Source organism: Neofelis nebulosa, chromosome 15, assembly GCF_028018385.1.
Source record: "Neofelis nebulosa isolate mNeoNeb1 chromosome 15, mNeoNeb1.pri, whole genome shotgun sequence".
Lineage (NCBI taxonomy): Eukaryota > Metazoa > Chordata > Mammalia > Carnivora > Felidae > Neofelis > Neofelis nebulosa.
Window position 1 is genome coordinate 27,236,784 of NC_080796.1, and position 16,341 is coordinate 27,253,124.

At 37.4% G+C, this 16,341-nt stretch overlaps 1 protein-coding gene across 4 annotated transcripts in view; it reads right to left on the reverse strand.

Annotated features, from left to right (window-relative positions):
* The window catches only part of ABL2 (ABL proto-oncogene 2, non-receptor tyrosine kinase), a 116,259-nt gene that overhangs the window by 85,920 nt on the left and 13,998 nt on the right, over positions 1-16,341 (reverse strand). The window lies entirely within an intron of this gene.

Consider the following 16,341-nt stretch of genomic DNA (forward strand, 5'->3'; position numbering starts at 1 on the left):
CTAAAAAACCATTTTTAAGGCATCAACACCCTATACACAAATGAAAACAAAATAATGACTATTTCATGTTTTGCAATCAAGCAAAATCTACTGAAGAATACAAAGTATACAAAATCTTCTCAATCATACTTGAACACATTGAAAATAATGCTACCCTGTTTCTTCCATCCACACCATCTGAACAGAACACCTTCTGTTCCCCCTATCTCAAACACTCTTCGCACTCCTATCCATTGACCCATTTAATTCCTACCCATCCTTCAAATCTCAACTAAATCAACACTAACTTCCCCAACTAGGTACAATTCTACTATTCTGCTTCTAATGGCATTATGTACCTCAATTTTTACTGATTTATTTAAGAAATGTCTGCTCAAATAAAAAAAAAAAACGTTGAAAAAAAAATTAAAAAAAAAGAAACATCTGCTCATTTTATCACCGGGTTATTTACAGAGTTCTATGATCTTACCGGGTTGTTGTGACAAATAAGTGATACCTGTATAAACCACCTTTTAATAATACCAGCCACCATGTAAATGCTATTAGTGGCCCCATTAAACTGGTCCGAGATAGTACTTCTGCCATCTAAGATTATTCTCCAGTTTTGTTTCGTTGTTAAAAACCCCTTATCAGCATTAACACAGTACTAGAGTAGTTCTACTTTATTGTCAAATTCTTTGATATCCCTCCCTTCAAGCGGTAGAGCTTAATTCCCTACCCTGTGAGTAGAATTAGCGACTTGCTTCTCACAAAAAGAATAAGGCGGAAGAAAACTTGTGTGACTTAGGGATTAGGTCCTAAAAGGTACTGTGGCATTCTGTTCACTCTCTCTCTAGAATTATTTGCTCTGGGGGAAGCCAGCTGCCATATTGTGAGGGTACTCAAACAGTGCTATCAGAGGGATCCATGGGACAAGGAACTGAGACCTCCCACTGGCAACCATCCTGAAAACAGATCTTCCATCCCCAGACAAGCCTTCAGATGACTGCAGCTCCAGTTGGCAGGTTCAGTGGAACCTCCCAAGACACCCTGAGCCACAATCACTGAGATAAGAAACTTCCGGATTTCTTTTTCATGTTTATTTATTTTTGAGAGAGAGAGAGAGAGCGCGCATGCGCGCGCACACACATGGAGGAAGGGCAGAGAGAGAAAGAGGGAGAGAATCTCAAGCAGACTCCGTACTGCCAGTGCAGAGCCCAAGATGGAGCTCAAACTCATGGACCATGAGATCATGACCTAGCTGAAATCAGTCAAAGGCTTAAGTGACTGACCCACCCAGGCACCCTGAAACTTCCAGATTTCTTACACTGAGAAATCATGTGAGATTATGAATACCGGTTATTTTAAGCTGTTAAACTTCAGGGTAACTAGTAACTCACCAATAAATATATTGTATTTAATATGTTTAAAGAAAAAAGAGAGGGGCACCTGGGTGGCTCAGTGGGTTAGCACCTGACTCTTGATTTTGGCTCAGGTCGTGGTCTTACAGTCTGTGGCATGGAGCCCCTCTCACAGTACACACCCTGTCTGGGATTCCCTCTCTCTGCCCCTCCCCCTCATGCTCATTCTCTCTCTCAAAATAAACTCTAAAAAAAAGAAAAAAAGGGAATAATGATAGTAAATGAAACAGATACTACTAAAAAAGACCAACAACAACGAAATAAATCCAATTCAAAAATGGGCAAGGGATTTGAATAGACATTTCTCCAAACTGGATGTACCAATGTCCAACAAGCACATGCAGAGATGCTCAACATTGCTAGTCATCAGGGAAATGGAAATCAATCCCACAATCAGATACCACCTCCCACCCACCAAGCTACCATCAAAAAAACAAAAAATAAGTGTTAATGAGGATGTGGTAAAATTGGAATCCTTGTGCACTAATGGTAGGAATGTAAAATGGTGCAGCCACTATAGAAAAAAGTATGGCAGTTCCTCAAAAGATTAAAAGAGAATTGCCATTTGACCCAATAATTCCACTTCTGGATATATACCCCAAAGAAATTAAAGCAGGGCTCAAAGAGATATCTGTGTAACGTAAGTTCATAGCAACATTATTCACAATAGTCAAAATGTGGAAGTAACCCAAATGGTCCATTGACAGATGAGTAAATAAAATGTGGTACACACATATAATGAAATATCATTCAGCCTTAAAAAGGAAGGAAATTCTGTCATAAGCTACAACATAGATGAACCTTGAGGTCATCATGTTAAATGGAATAAGCCAATCATAAATAGACAAATACTCTAGAATTCCACTTATATGAGGTACTTAGTGTCGTCCATAGAGACAGAAAGTAGAATGATGGTTGCCAGGGGAAGGGGAAATGGGGAACTAGTTTGTTTAATAGGTACAGGGTTTCAGTTTTACAAGACGAAAAGAGTTCTGGGATGGATGGTGGGGATGGATGGTGGTGATGGATATACAATGTGAATACACTAATGCCACTCAAGTATATATTTTTATTTATTTTTAATGTTTATTTTTGAGAGAGAGAGAGAGAAAGAGAGAGAGAGAGAGAGAGAGAGAGAGAGAGAGAGAGAGAAAGCATAGAAGCAGGGTAGGGGTAGAGAGAAAGAGAAACACACAGAATCCAAAGCAGGCTCCATTCTCCAAGCTGTCATCACAGAGCCTGATGCAGGGCTCGAACTCACAAACCAAGAGATCATGACCTGAGCCAAAGTCGGACACTTAACTGAGTCACCCAGGCACCCCTCAACCGTATATTTTTAAATGGTTAAAATGGTAAATTTTATTTTCTGTGTATTTCACAATTTTTTTTAAAAAGACCAGACATATTAAAGAGAATCAAATGGAACATGCAGAAATGAAAAATATAGCAACTGAAATTAGAAGTTAAATTGATAGATTCAACAGATTAGACCAGCTAAAGACCACACTAAAGAAACACACAAAATGTAGCACAGTCATACAGCAAATGAAAACACGGAACAGCAGTTAAGCAACATGAGGACAGAACAAAAGGTCCAACATATGTCTAAACAATGTTCAAGAAAAGAGCAGAGAAAATGGGAAAGAGGCAATATTTGAAGATGTAATTGTTGAGACTTTTCCAGAACTGAAGTTTCAGGAAGCACAAATAATCACTACTGGATAAACAGGAAGAAATCTACACCTAGATACTTTGTAGTGAAAATGCAGAGTACTAAAGACAAAAAGATTGGTAAAACCGGTACATAGAAATGACAGACCGTGTCCAAGAAGGATAATTACACTGACAACTAACTTCTCAATAGCAATAATGAAACCCAGAGGATAATAAAATAATGTACTGAAAAGGCTGAACACTAAATCGGATAGACCTCACAGCTGTGCAATTTAGCCTACTATGACTCTAAGGGCCCCATGCGCTCACGAAAAGAGAATAAACTCTCATCATGTTATAATGAACTACACCTCTTCTCAACTGCAATGGGGTTACGTCCCAATAAACCCACTGTTAAGTAGAAATATTGTAAAATGAAAATGCACTTAGTACACTTAACCTACTGAACATCGTAGCTTAGCCTAGCCTACCTTAAAGGTGCTCAGAGCACTACTTTAGCTACAGTTAGAAAAAATCATCAAACACAAAGCCTATTTTATAATAAAGTACTGAATAACTCATGTAATTCATTGAATAACATACTGAAAGTGAAAAACAGACTGGTTGTATGGGTACAGATGGCTGTGTGTGTATCAACTGCTTACCCTTGTGCCATATCGCTGATAGAACCCTGTGGCTCACTGCCACTGCCCAGCATCACAAGAGTATCATATTGCATACCGAATTCAAAATTCACAGTATGGTTTCCATTGAATGGTATCGCTTTTGCACCATGGTGAAGTTGAAAAATTTTAAGTCAAACCATCATAAGTCAGAGACCATCTGTAATTCTTCACCTGATGTGCATATCCAAATCCCAAGGGAGGGTGTTTTTTTCTTCAGAATATACCTATTTGGTTCAGTAGCAACATTTTTTTTTTTAAATGTTCTAGAGATGATTTTGATGCACACTGGTTAAGGAGAGAAGGAGAGGTGGAGGGAGAGAAGGAGAGGAAGGAAATATGATAAAACAAATGAGGCAAAATATTAACAATGGGGGAATCTGGGCAAAGAGCAAATGAGATTCTTAATGTTTTTCTTGCAACTGTTCTATAATCTTGAAACTTTCAAAATAAAAGATATTTTATTTTTAATTATTTTTTTTAGAGTTTATTTTGAGAGAGACAGAGACAGTGTGAGTAGGGGAGGGGCAGAGAGGGAGAGAGAGAGAATCCCAAGCTGGCTCTGTCCTGTCAGCACAGAGCCCGATGCAGGGTTAGAACTCACGAAATCATGAGAAAGACCTGAGCCAAAACCAAGAGTCAGACGCTTAACCGACTGAGCCACGCAGGTGCCACTTTTAAATTATTTTTAAAGTAAACTCTACACCCACTAACATGGGGCTTGAGCTCACAACCCTGATATCAAGAGTCACATGCTCTACCGAGCCAGCAAGGCACCTCTAAAAATTATTTTTAAACACACACACACACCAGCATTACACAATTCTGTTTTAAAATGCCATTATACTGGGGATGCGTGGGTGGCTCAGTCAGGTGCCCAACTCCTGATTTCGACTCAGATCATGATCTCAAAGTTCATGGGATCGAGCCCTGTGTTGGGTTCTGCACTGACAGTACAGAGCCTGCTTAGGAATCTCTCTTTCCCTCTTTCTCTCTGTCCCTCCTCTGCTCTTACATGTGTGTGTGTGTGCGTGCGTGTGTGACAGAGAGAGACACGCTCTCTCAAAATAAGTAAACATTAAAAATAAAAATAAAACCCACTATCTTTCTAAACACTGATTCTAAAAATTCTAATTAGATAAAATGCCCATAAATTAATTCAAGTTGTCCATTACCTGGAAGTATTCATGATAAAAGAATAGATGTTAGATGTGGTCAGTTACTAAAACACAAAACTGTCAGCTAATTCATGACAACCTCACCAGAAGGTATGGAAAACATTCATAAAGGTTCTATGCCCTGCACCTCCTTCTTGATTTTGTTCTTTCAATATTTTTAGGGCTTTTTTAAAAGTTTTTATTTTAATTTCACTTAGTTAACATACAGTATTATATTAGTTTCATGTGTATAATACGGCAACTTCATAGTTTAATACATTACCTGGTGCTCATCACCCAGTATTCTTAGTTAAAATATTCATAGCTCTTAAAATAAATCAGGAAAAGTTCCACTGGGCAATTTTAGGGATAAATTTAAAATTCCATTTTCCAAAACTTAATGCTCTAACCTTTAAACTTCTAAACGTCTAAAACTTCCTCTTCTTTCCTAACCTTCCTACACAATCTCACATCAAACCAATAAAAAGAGAAACACAAACTTCACCTTCTCTTTTTCCCCTTTAAACTTCTCCAATCTCTTTATATCTTGAAGAGCAGAAAAAGAAATACTAATAATTTTTTAGTCATCAAGCGTAAGACATAATGGCAGAAACTTTATATATATTATCTAATTCTCAAATTACCCTATACAGCAGGTATTACCCTCATTTTATAATGAGGAAATAAAATAAGCTCAATCACAGTTAAACCGGAATTCTTTTTTTCTTAATGTTTATTATTTATTTTTGAGAGAGACAGAGAGAGAGACAAGAGTGCAAGTGGGGGAGGAGCAGAGAGAGAGAGGGAGACACAGAATCTGAAGCAGGCTCCAGGCTCTGAGCTGTAAGCACAGAGCCTGACTCAGGGCTTGAATTCACATACTGTGAGATCATGACCTGAGCCGAAGTTGGACACTTAACCGACTAAGCCACCCAGGTGCCCCGAAACCGGAATTCTAACCCAAATCTGCCTAAGTTCCAAAACCGTGTCCTTCTCCATCACAGTGCATTCTGGAGTCCCATCTGTACCATTTCAGTTCTCCACTCAGCATAACGTAGTTCCATATAGTACAGAACCTTAGCACACTGCCCGACACCAAGATCCAGTTTCACAAAAACAGAACCTTAGAGAGAAGTTTCTCAGTCACAAATTCAGAGTTTTTTTCCCTTTCCTACAGACCCCAAACTCACTTTTAGTTTCACTTGTTCAATCTACTATCCAATTTACACACAACTTAAACTAAAAAATGTCATCTACCTATTGGGTACTTCTGCGTCTACTGGCTTTATATGAGCATGGTGACTCCAGTTATAAATTTATCCAATCCACTGTTGTGTTGAGGAGGGGTGGTCCCATTCCACCCCCAGCTTCGATGATTCAGTAGGCAGATTCGGAGGACTCTCTGCATTGTCATACTCATTATTAAAGCAAAAGGATACAAAGCAAAAGCAGCAAAAAGAAAAGGCAGATGGGGCAAAGTCTAGAGGAAATCAGACATACCCTTCCAAAAAGTCTTTTCCCAGGGTAGTCACACAGGACACACTTAATTCCTCTAGCAACGAATTAAAACAACATGCGTAAAATGTTGTGTACAAGTAAGCTCATTAGAGATTTGGCAAGGTTTTTCTCTGGAGCTGGTTAGGCAGGTACCCTCTGCCTACCATGTACCAAAATTCCAGATTGCTAGATAGAAAGCAGGTGTTTCACATAAACCACATTGTACAAACAGTTTAGGCACAGTGAGCCACTGTTGTGGGAATGGTAGGAACCCTCCTAAAACCCAAGTTCCCAAATATCAGCCAAGAGCCAACCCCATTAAGCAGGCCATTCTAAGGTAACAGTCTCAAGCCCACTAGGTAACTCTTTTCTGCACAACTGAGATGCTCCCTTTAGAAATAACATTTTGTTTTAAGCAATCTGTATTTGCTATACAAAATGGGTCCCCATTTCTCATCATTTTAATCAAGATTTCCTTTTCTGAGATTTTTCTAACTTATCAGCTACTTATGCCCAAGTTTGAAAAGCCACACGCTATGGTATGCTTAAATTCTATCCTTTGGGAGAATACCTGTGGGGGGAAAAATCCTTTTAAGATTTAAAGACAACAAAAAATAATCTTAGCACAATGGCATATACATCATTTGATGCAATTTAATACATATTATTGATCATCTATACTGTAACAGAATCAATAACTGTTAACATCTTTTAAAAAAGTTTTAAGTAGGCCTCAGTCCCCTAAGATTTCTACGTATTACCAGTTAATACGCACATTTACAAATTAGCTGTTAACACTGTGGGAACGATAGTCTTTTTTAAATCACCACCTAGAAACTAGCAGTAAACCCACTCTTCCTTCTTCTTAAAAGAAATTAAACAACTCATGACATTTAAAAGGAACAGAATATAACCTTGCTGTCCTCCTCCACATTTCATTTTCAAAAGAGTTAATGCTTCAGACTAAGTATGTTCTGTTCAAAGGGTCATGTAAAAAACTGTGATCACAGGAATATTCTACTCCGGCTTAAAAAAAAAAAAGGAAAGGATTTTAAATATATGTAGACAAATTTGTACTTATTTGGTTATGTCAGCAAATGGAACAATGCTGGACTCTAAGTGAATTAGTGATTGATCTTTACCCTGCAATAATTGCTGAAATGTCTTCTACTTGTTTCCCTACAATCTCTTCTATTAATGTACGTCCTGTCCTTAAATAAAAATATGTGCTCAGCAGAATGAAGAATACAGAAGCCTCCAAGGAACTTAACTGAGGAAACAGGAAAAAAACAATAAAAATTGTACGACAAAAGTGTGGATGTTAGAGAAGTAAATACAAAAGTCCTAAAAAGAGGGCCCAAAAAACCCTTTCTCCTTTAAGATTTATAAGGTTCAAAATATATACAGTTGACCCTTGAACCACATGGGATTGAACTGCATAGATGCACTTATATGTGGATTCTTTCCAATGAATACAGAACAGTACTATAAATATATTTTCCTTAATTTTTTGAGTATAGTTGGAGCACAATGTTAGTCTCAGGTGCACAACACACTGATTTTACAAGTCTACACATTATGCTGCGCTCACAAGTGCAGCTACCACTTGTCACCATGTAATGCTATTACAATATCACTGACTATATTCTCTATGCTGTGCCTTCTATTCCAGCAATTATTCATTCCATAGCTGAGAGCAGTACCTCCCACTCCCCCTCACCCATTCTGACAATCCTCCCATCTCCCCTCCGCTCTGGCAACCATGAGATTGTTCTCTGTATTTATAGGTCTGATTCTGCTTCTTGTCTGTTCATTTCTTTTGGTTTTTAGACTCCACAGTGAGTCAAATAATATGATATTTATCTTTCTCAGTCTGACTTATTTCACTTAGCACAACACCCTCTAGGTCTACCAGTGTTATCTCAAATCAGTAAGGCCAGTCAACAGTAGGCTATTAGAAGTTAAGTTTTGGGGAAGTCAAAAGTTATACATGGATTTTTCAACTGTAGGGCGATTGGTAACCCTAACCCCCACATTGTTCAAGGGTCAAACGTAAAGTGAAGAAAGTAACAAAAAATTGCATGTAAGCTTTGTATACGTTTTGGTTAAGAATATAAACTATATGCATAAAAGAGGGTTTAAAAGGATATACACCAAAACTTTAATGATTCTCCAAAGAGGAAGGTGGCTTTTGGGGTTTGTTTTTTTTTATTTTTTTAATGTTTTTTTTTTACCTGTAATGAAATATATGCTTTGTAATAACAAAAAATTATTTTTCCTTTCCCTTTGAAGAAATAAAGGAAGGAGTACTAAATATGCAGCTTTTTTTCCTTTTTTCTAGTTTAAAAGATGAAGGAAGGGATTTGTTTTTAATAAACATGCTATACTTGGACAAATAATAATATAAAATACAAACATATTACACTTGGTCAGTCTCCTGTGGCTTTGTAAGCTGTCCCTTAAAAGTCAGTCGAAAATTAATAAAGCTAAATATTCCAGGAAAGATCTTCAAGTGAGAAACCAGTTTTGTCACACTATTATCCTATTAGTAGAGATCACGCAGCTTCTCACTGAGGTCCTTAAGGTAACTTTTAGATCATTCTTTATTTCTGTTATTTTCCCAAAGATCATCCTCTTCAAAGTAAAGTTTGGTTTTTTTTAATGTTCATTGCAAATAACAAAAAACTACACTTACACTGTTTTTAGAAAGCTATACACAGAAGCCCATGCATTAAAAGAAGCATCTTGGTATACTAGAAAGCATAGTGGGTTAGTCTTAAGTTACATTCCAGGTCGGGCCATACCACTTATTATATATGATTTAATTATTATCAATTTGAAATAAGAGGATCCTTTTACGGTAGGTTGTGTTAACATCTCTCTACAAAATACATGCTCACTGTAAAAAAGAAATTCAAATAATATAGACAGTGTGTAGTGTTAAAAGCACAAGTTCCCTTTACATTTTCACTCATACCATCCACCAAGGAGCCTGAGAAAATATTAATAGGATGCTTTTAATAGGCCAGCTAATTGACCTGTTTCACTCACAGCTGTCTGGACCAAGATGAATCTCCTCTGAATTGAACAGACTCTGAACATCACTCAGAGATTCTAGAATTTGAACTCAACACAGTTACTAGAAAGAAATTTGGGCTAAGGGTGGGCACAGGGGATGGGGGGGGGGGGATTAGTGTGTTACACAGAACACAGAATTAATATATAGCAAAACAGTAGAGCCAACCATGGTAGTCATTACTGCTCTCCATCAAATATTTCTAGCTGCCTTTCTAGGCACATGGCAAAACTGCACCTTTCCCATCCCCTTGTCATGATTTGAGGCCATACAACTTGCTTTGGCCAATAAAAAATAAGCAGAAGTGATGTATGTCTCTTCCAACTTTTAAAGTTTCCACTAGTACTTGATTTCTCACTCCCTTTCCCCCTGCAATGGTATCTGCCAACATTATATAGTCGAAGACTATCAGTTTTGGGTTCCTGATGACAAAAGATGGACACAGCCCCTCTCGCACCTCCTCCCAAGCCCCTCCAACATACACACAAATGATCCACTCTGAACATGTAGTGTGAGTGACAAACCTTTAATGTGTTATTCCACTGAGATGGGGAGGGGGCTATTGTTACCAACCCATAACCTACTCTACCCTAACCAGACAGACCAACTGACCGTAAAGTTAATGTAAAAAAATAGGCAAGCAAGAATAGCCAGGAATATTCTGAAAATAAAGAATAATGAAGAACTAGCCCTACTGGGTAGCAGCAACAATAAACTAATACAACAACTATAACATTAAACATTAAACACTGTTCTAAACACTTTATATAAATAAACTCACTTAATCTTCCTAACAACTTTATTTGATAGGTGTTATCATCATCTCCAATTTACAAATGAGGTCACTAAATTACAGACATTTTAAGCAACTTGGCAAAGGTCATACGGCTGAGAAAGTGGTACAGAAAAGATTTCAAAGCAAGGCAGTTTAGCACAAGTCCATATTCTTAACCACCATGCTATCCTGCACATTATAAAAAGTACCAAAATTAAAACAGCATGATACCAGCGCATACTTAGGCAAATCAGCAGAACAAAAAACTCAAATAGAATTAAAAATACACAAGATTTTAGTATACAAAAAGGTGAATAAAAGAGATTTATTCAACAAATAGTTATTTGAAATCCCTATATCCTTTCTTGTCATCAAGTCCAATTTAGGGCATTTATCCTATACTACATATATGTTTGAATACGAATGAAACGTTTGAAATGAAACATAAGGTTTTTCACTGTTTGAAAACAACCTAATTATAGAATTCATCCCTACAATGAAATGCTATGCACTTTATGCTCTGTCTCAAAAATAAATAAACGTTAAAAAAAAAATTAAAAAAAAAAAAAAAAAAGCGGGCTCTGTGCTGACAGCTCAGAGCCTGGAGCCTGTTTCAGATTCTGTGTCTCCCTCTCTCTGACCCTCCCCCGTTCATGCTCTGTCTCTCTCTGTCTCAAAAATAAACGTTAAAAAAAATTTTTTTTGGGGGCGCCTGGGTGGCTCAGTCGGTTGAGCGTCCGACTTCAGCTCAGGTCACGATCTCGCGTTGGGTGGAACGTTCAAGCCCCGCGTCGGCCTCTGGGCTGACGGCTCAGAGCCTGGAGCCTGCTTCCGATTCTGTGTCTCCCTCTCTCTCTGCCCCTCCCCCGTTCATGCTCTGTCTCTCTCTGTCCCAAAAATAAATAAACGTTAAAAAAAATTTTAAAAAAAAATTTTTTTTTTTAAAAAGAAATGCTATGCATTTAAAAAAAAAAAAAAAATGGGGCGCCTGGGTCACTCAGTCAGTTAAGCATCTGACTTCCGCTCAGGTCATGATCTCAGGGTCTGAGAGTTTAAGCCCTGCGTCGGGCTCTGTGCTGACAGATCAGAGCCTGGAGCCTGCTTCGGATTCTGTATCTCCCTCTCTCTCTCTCTGCTTCTGCCCTGCTCATGCTCTGTCCCTCTCTGTCTCAAAAAAAATAAAATAAATAAAATAAAAAATAAATAAATAAAATTTTTAAAAAGGCAAGTTCTTTATTTACTAACATGAGGAATTTCCAAGCTAAATTAAGTGAAAAGGGCAAGGTGAAAAAACAGTGCATATAATATGCTTCGATGGGTCTTAAAAAAAAAAAAAAAAAAAAAAAAAAACAGGACTGGGGAGATATATAGCGCATGCGCGCACACACACTCTCCATGTATCTCTTAAGTAGACACAAGAAACTGGTGAATGGATTGCCAAAATCTGAGTGGCCAGGGGAAAGGAAGTGGCAGAAACACTTCTGTACCATATGAATTTTAAACTATGTAAAGTTACTGACCATTCAATAAATAGACAAATGATTTAAATTTTAAGAGAGAAAGACTGAGCCATTTAGCAACAGGGATATATACCAAAAGAATATACTGACTTTTCATGATAAAGAGAAGCTGAACAGCCATTATGTTCCATATACAAGCTAAAACTGAGAAAGCCAGCTGGAAGAAAGGAAAACCGAACAGATGTACACAGCAAAAAAAGATGCCAAAACCTTGCAGCCTCTGAAAGAGAAAGACGGAGCATGCAGTCTTGATTTCTAATTGCTTACCAGCTCCAGTTTCCCTAAGGCCCAGCTGTACGATGATTCCTATCTATGGAGTGTCATGATCACCAGCATACACACATACAACGCTCCTTTCCACCACCTTATGGAGTTAGCTCCATCGGTTCGCCATTTCTTTTTTTCTTACAGCACCTTCGGCTAGCTTTTCTATCTACATAGTAGATCAACAGGAAAGTACTTTAGTTTGATTTCCAAGTGCCTTTGTGAAAGAGGAAAGATTATGATTTACCTAAGTGCTAGAAATATCCAATCAGAAGAAAAAAAGCCCAGTCAGAATGTAAGTAATAATTGTATCAAAACAGAATGAAACTACACATTATGCTTATCTATATATCCAGAAGCAATGAAATCTGGTAATTGAAGCTAGGCACAGAACAAGCGTAAATACAATATATTTGAATACTAAATATATTTAGAACTTTTGAAACTTAAATATATTAACCAATAAAAATGTTCTCTTTTTTTTAAGTTGCTTTTTTTCTATCACTTTTTTCTATCGCTCTGTTACTTATCAATCACTTTTTGAACACTTTTATCATCCACTATACACTCTCTGGGAATTTTACGTGTAATAATTAATTTTCACAACTCTTTAAGGTATGTACCGTTAGCATGACTATCTCACAGATGAAGAAACACACAGAAAAGAAGTAACTTGCCCAGAAATACTTAATTTCTAAGGTCTCTTACAGTTCTAAATTTTTCATACCTATGTCAAGATACTAAAATCACAAATTTAATCTAGGCTCTAAACCCACATAGTTTAACACCAGAATCCTATGCTATTAACTGCATACTTATAAATGGTTGCAGCTCTGACAGATGTTTAAAATTGAAAACACTCAACTAGAAAACCCAAATGCTTCAAGAATTCCAAGTATAAAAAAACTGTTTACGTCAAGATGAGAGAGCAAACACAATCTCATTCTTGGTAGATCAATATCTCATATAACTTTAACATATTTATTTTAAGTAATCTTTACACTCAATGTGGGGCTCAAACTCATAACTCTGAGACCAAGAGTCACATGCTCTTCCAACTGAGCCAGCCAGGTACCCTTCTTAAATATAAACTTTTTAAAGAAATATTTTCCTGCTAATAGTAATTATCTAGCTTTCTTTCGTTATTATTTCTTTCAAAATCAATTCCAAAAAATACCTGAGAAATAAAAACAGTAGATAAAGGTTAGTCACAAAATGAGCAAAATAGTAATATTTATTAATATTTATTAAAGTGAATTATACTTACTATATTTTTTCTTTTTATTACATTATCATGAGGGCTTTAGGAAGACAGTAGAGCATGAGTACAGGATATCTCCTGCTAGGTGCAACAGAGAATCGGGAAAACCATAAACCTTTAACCCAAGCTCTGCTTCCTACTAGCTCTGTGGTCTTAAAGGAGACTTAACCTCTCTAACTCAACTAAATATCATCTTCATCATAGCTAAAACTATTAAGCATGTATAGCTCTCAGGGTTTTTTTTCCATGCATTGCATACTTATTTTTTATTGTTTTTCAATTCCAGTATACATAATTCCAGCTAACATACAGTGTTAGTTATATTACTTTCAGATGTACAATATAGTGATTCCACAACTCTACACATTACTCAGGGCCCATCATGATAAGTGTACTCATTAATCCCCATCACTCAATTCACCATCCCCCCTACCAATGCCCCTCTGGTAACCATCAGTTTGTTCTCTATAGTTAAGAGTCTGTTTCTTGATTTGTCTTTTTTTTTCCCCCTCTGTTCATTTGTTAATCTTAAAGTCCACTTATGTGTGACATCATATGCTATTTGTCTTTGTCTGACTTATTTCACTTAGCATAATACTCTCTAGCTCCATCTCTGTGGTTGCAAATGGCAAGACTTCATTTCTTTTTTATGGCTGAATAATATTCCATTCTGTGTGTGTGTGCAAACACAACCCACACCTTTTTTATCCATTCATCTATTGATGGACACTTGGGCTGCTTCCATAATTTGGCTATTGTAAATAATGCTTCAATAAGCACAGGGGTGTGTATATGCCTTTGAATTAGTGCTTTTGTATTCTTTGGGTAAATACCTGGTAATGCAATTACTGAATCATTGGGTAGTTCTAGTTTTACCTTTTTGAGGAACTTCCGTGCAGTTTTCCACAGTAGCTGCACCAGTTTGTATTCCCACAATTAGTGCATGAGAATTTTTTTTTTCCTCCACATCTTCACCAACACTTGTTTCTTGTGTTTTTGATTTTAGCCACTCTGACAGTGTGAGGTGATATCTAATTGTGGTCTTGATTTGTATCTCCCTGATGAGTGATGTTGAGCATCTTTTCACGTGTCTGTTGGCCATCTGGATGTCTCTGGAGAAATATCTGTTCGTGTCTTCTGCCCATTTTTAATTGGATTATTTATTTTTTTCTCAGGGTTGTTTGAGGATTAAGTGAGACAGCAGAATACAGTGTCTGGCACACAAGCACCTGATTCTCTCCCAATGCTGCTATGCTAGTATTAAGGCAAAATGGTTAAGAGCATAACTTTTCGGGTTAGACATGCCTTATTTTGAGACCCGTTTTCATCATTTACTGGATTAAGATTAAATGAGATTCTTACAGCAGAGTTTGGCATACAAATGCTAAATATTATATAAATAATAATACCAAAAGCAAAAACTAAGTGCCAACAAAAGAGAACTAGAAATTAAACCTAGAAAAATAAGTTAGACCTGAATCTTTCTGTGCTCTACTGCTAAGCTATGTGTCCACAATTAACTTGTTTCATCTCTCAAAGCATAGTTTACCCACCTGTAAACCAAGTGTATTAGAATACAGGATTTCTAAGGTCTCTCCCAGTTCTAATTTTTTTTTTAAGTTTATTTATTTTTTGACAGAGAGAGAGAGAGAGAGAGAGAGACAGACAGAGCTTGAGTGGGGGAGGGGCAGAGAGAGAGGGAGACACAGAATCCGAAGCAGGCTCCAGGCTCTGAGCTGTCAGCACAGAGCCTGACGCAGGGCCCGAACTCACAGACCATGACATCATGACCTGAGCCGAAGCCAGATGCTCAACCTACTGAGCCACCCAGGCGCCCAGGTCTTTCCCAGTTCTAAATTTTCATACCTATGTCTGTCTGGCTACCAAAATCATAAATTTTATCTTGTAACAACCAACACCCTCATACATATACACACACTCTCACAGAAAAGAAAAACATATCAGCAGGAGATTGAGAAATTGAGATTCAGAGAAATGGCCAAAAATGGCAAGTTCTACAACTCCAGTTGAAGATTGACTTTTTTATTATTTTGCGAGAGAGAGAGAGGGAAAGAGAGCGAGAGAGAGATCATGAGCGGGGTAGGGCAGAAAGAGAGGGGGAGAGAGAGAATCCCAAACAGGCTCTGCATTGTCAGCACAGAGACTGCCTCAAGGCTCGAACTCACAAACTCACAGGATCATGACCTGAGCCGAAGCCAGGAATCACAGAGACACTTAACCAACTGAGCCACCCAGGTGTCCCCCAATTGAAGATTTTAACAAGAAACATGTTCATGCCAAATACTTTAAAAATATTTTTAAAAGGAATGCCTAACAATAATGGAAAACAGCACTTAATTTAAAATTACTACCAAAAAAACCATAAAAATATTTATCAGGAGTCTTGAGTACCTATTTAGCTCACAATGCCTCTCCTAAAAAGTCCTTCTCACACAATGGTATGCCCCAAACAGCCAAACACATTCTAGGTCACTGGTTCTCAACCAAGGGTAATTCTACCCCCAAGAAGAAACTGGCACTATCTACAGACATTTTTTGGTTGTCACAACTAGTTAGTTTTTTGGTTGTCACCATTTAGTTAGTAGGAGCAAGAAATGCCCCTAAACATCCTACAAGGCACATACCAGCCCCACAACAAAAAAACATCCAGCCTAAAATGGCAATATTATGGAGCCTGAGAAACCCTGTTATAGGTGATCTGAGCATCAATCACAATGACTGTCCTGAGAATTTGGAACTAAGAAATGAAAGTTTACTATAAACCATTCTCTTGATCAGAAAAGACATTTAAAAATGGGAAGTATGATATGAATTGAATGTCTAAGAGAGAAGAATCACGTGAGCAAACAGCCAAAACAAAAGACAAAAATTAAATATTTCCTGAGTTTCTAGCAACCTTCCCTGTCTTTTGTCTAGGCCAGCCTAGCTGCATTCCTGTCCTTGAGCCTCCACTATCCCCATAAATATTTTCTATAGATTACATAATCTGGAGTCTCTAATTACTTTTAACCAAGAGTCCTACTCATACATATCA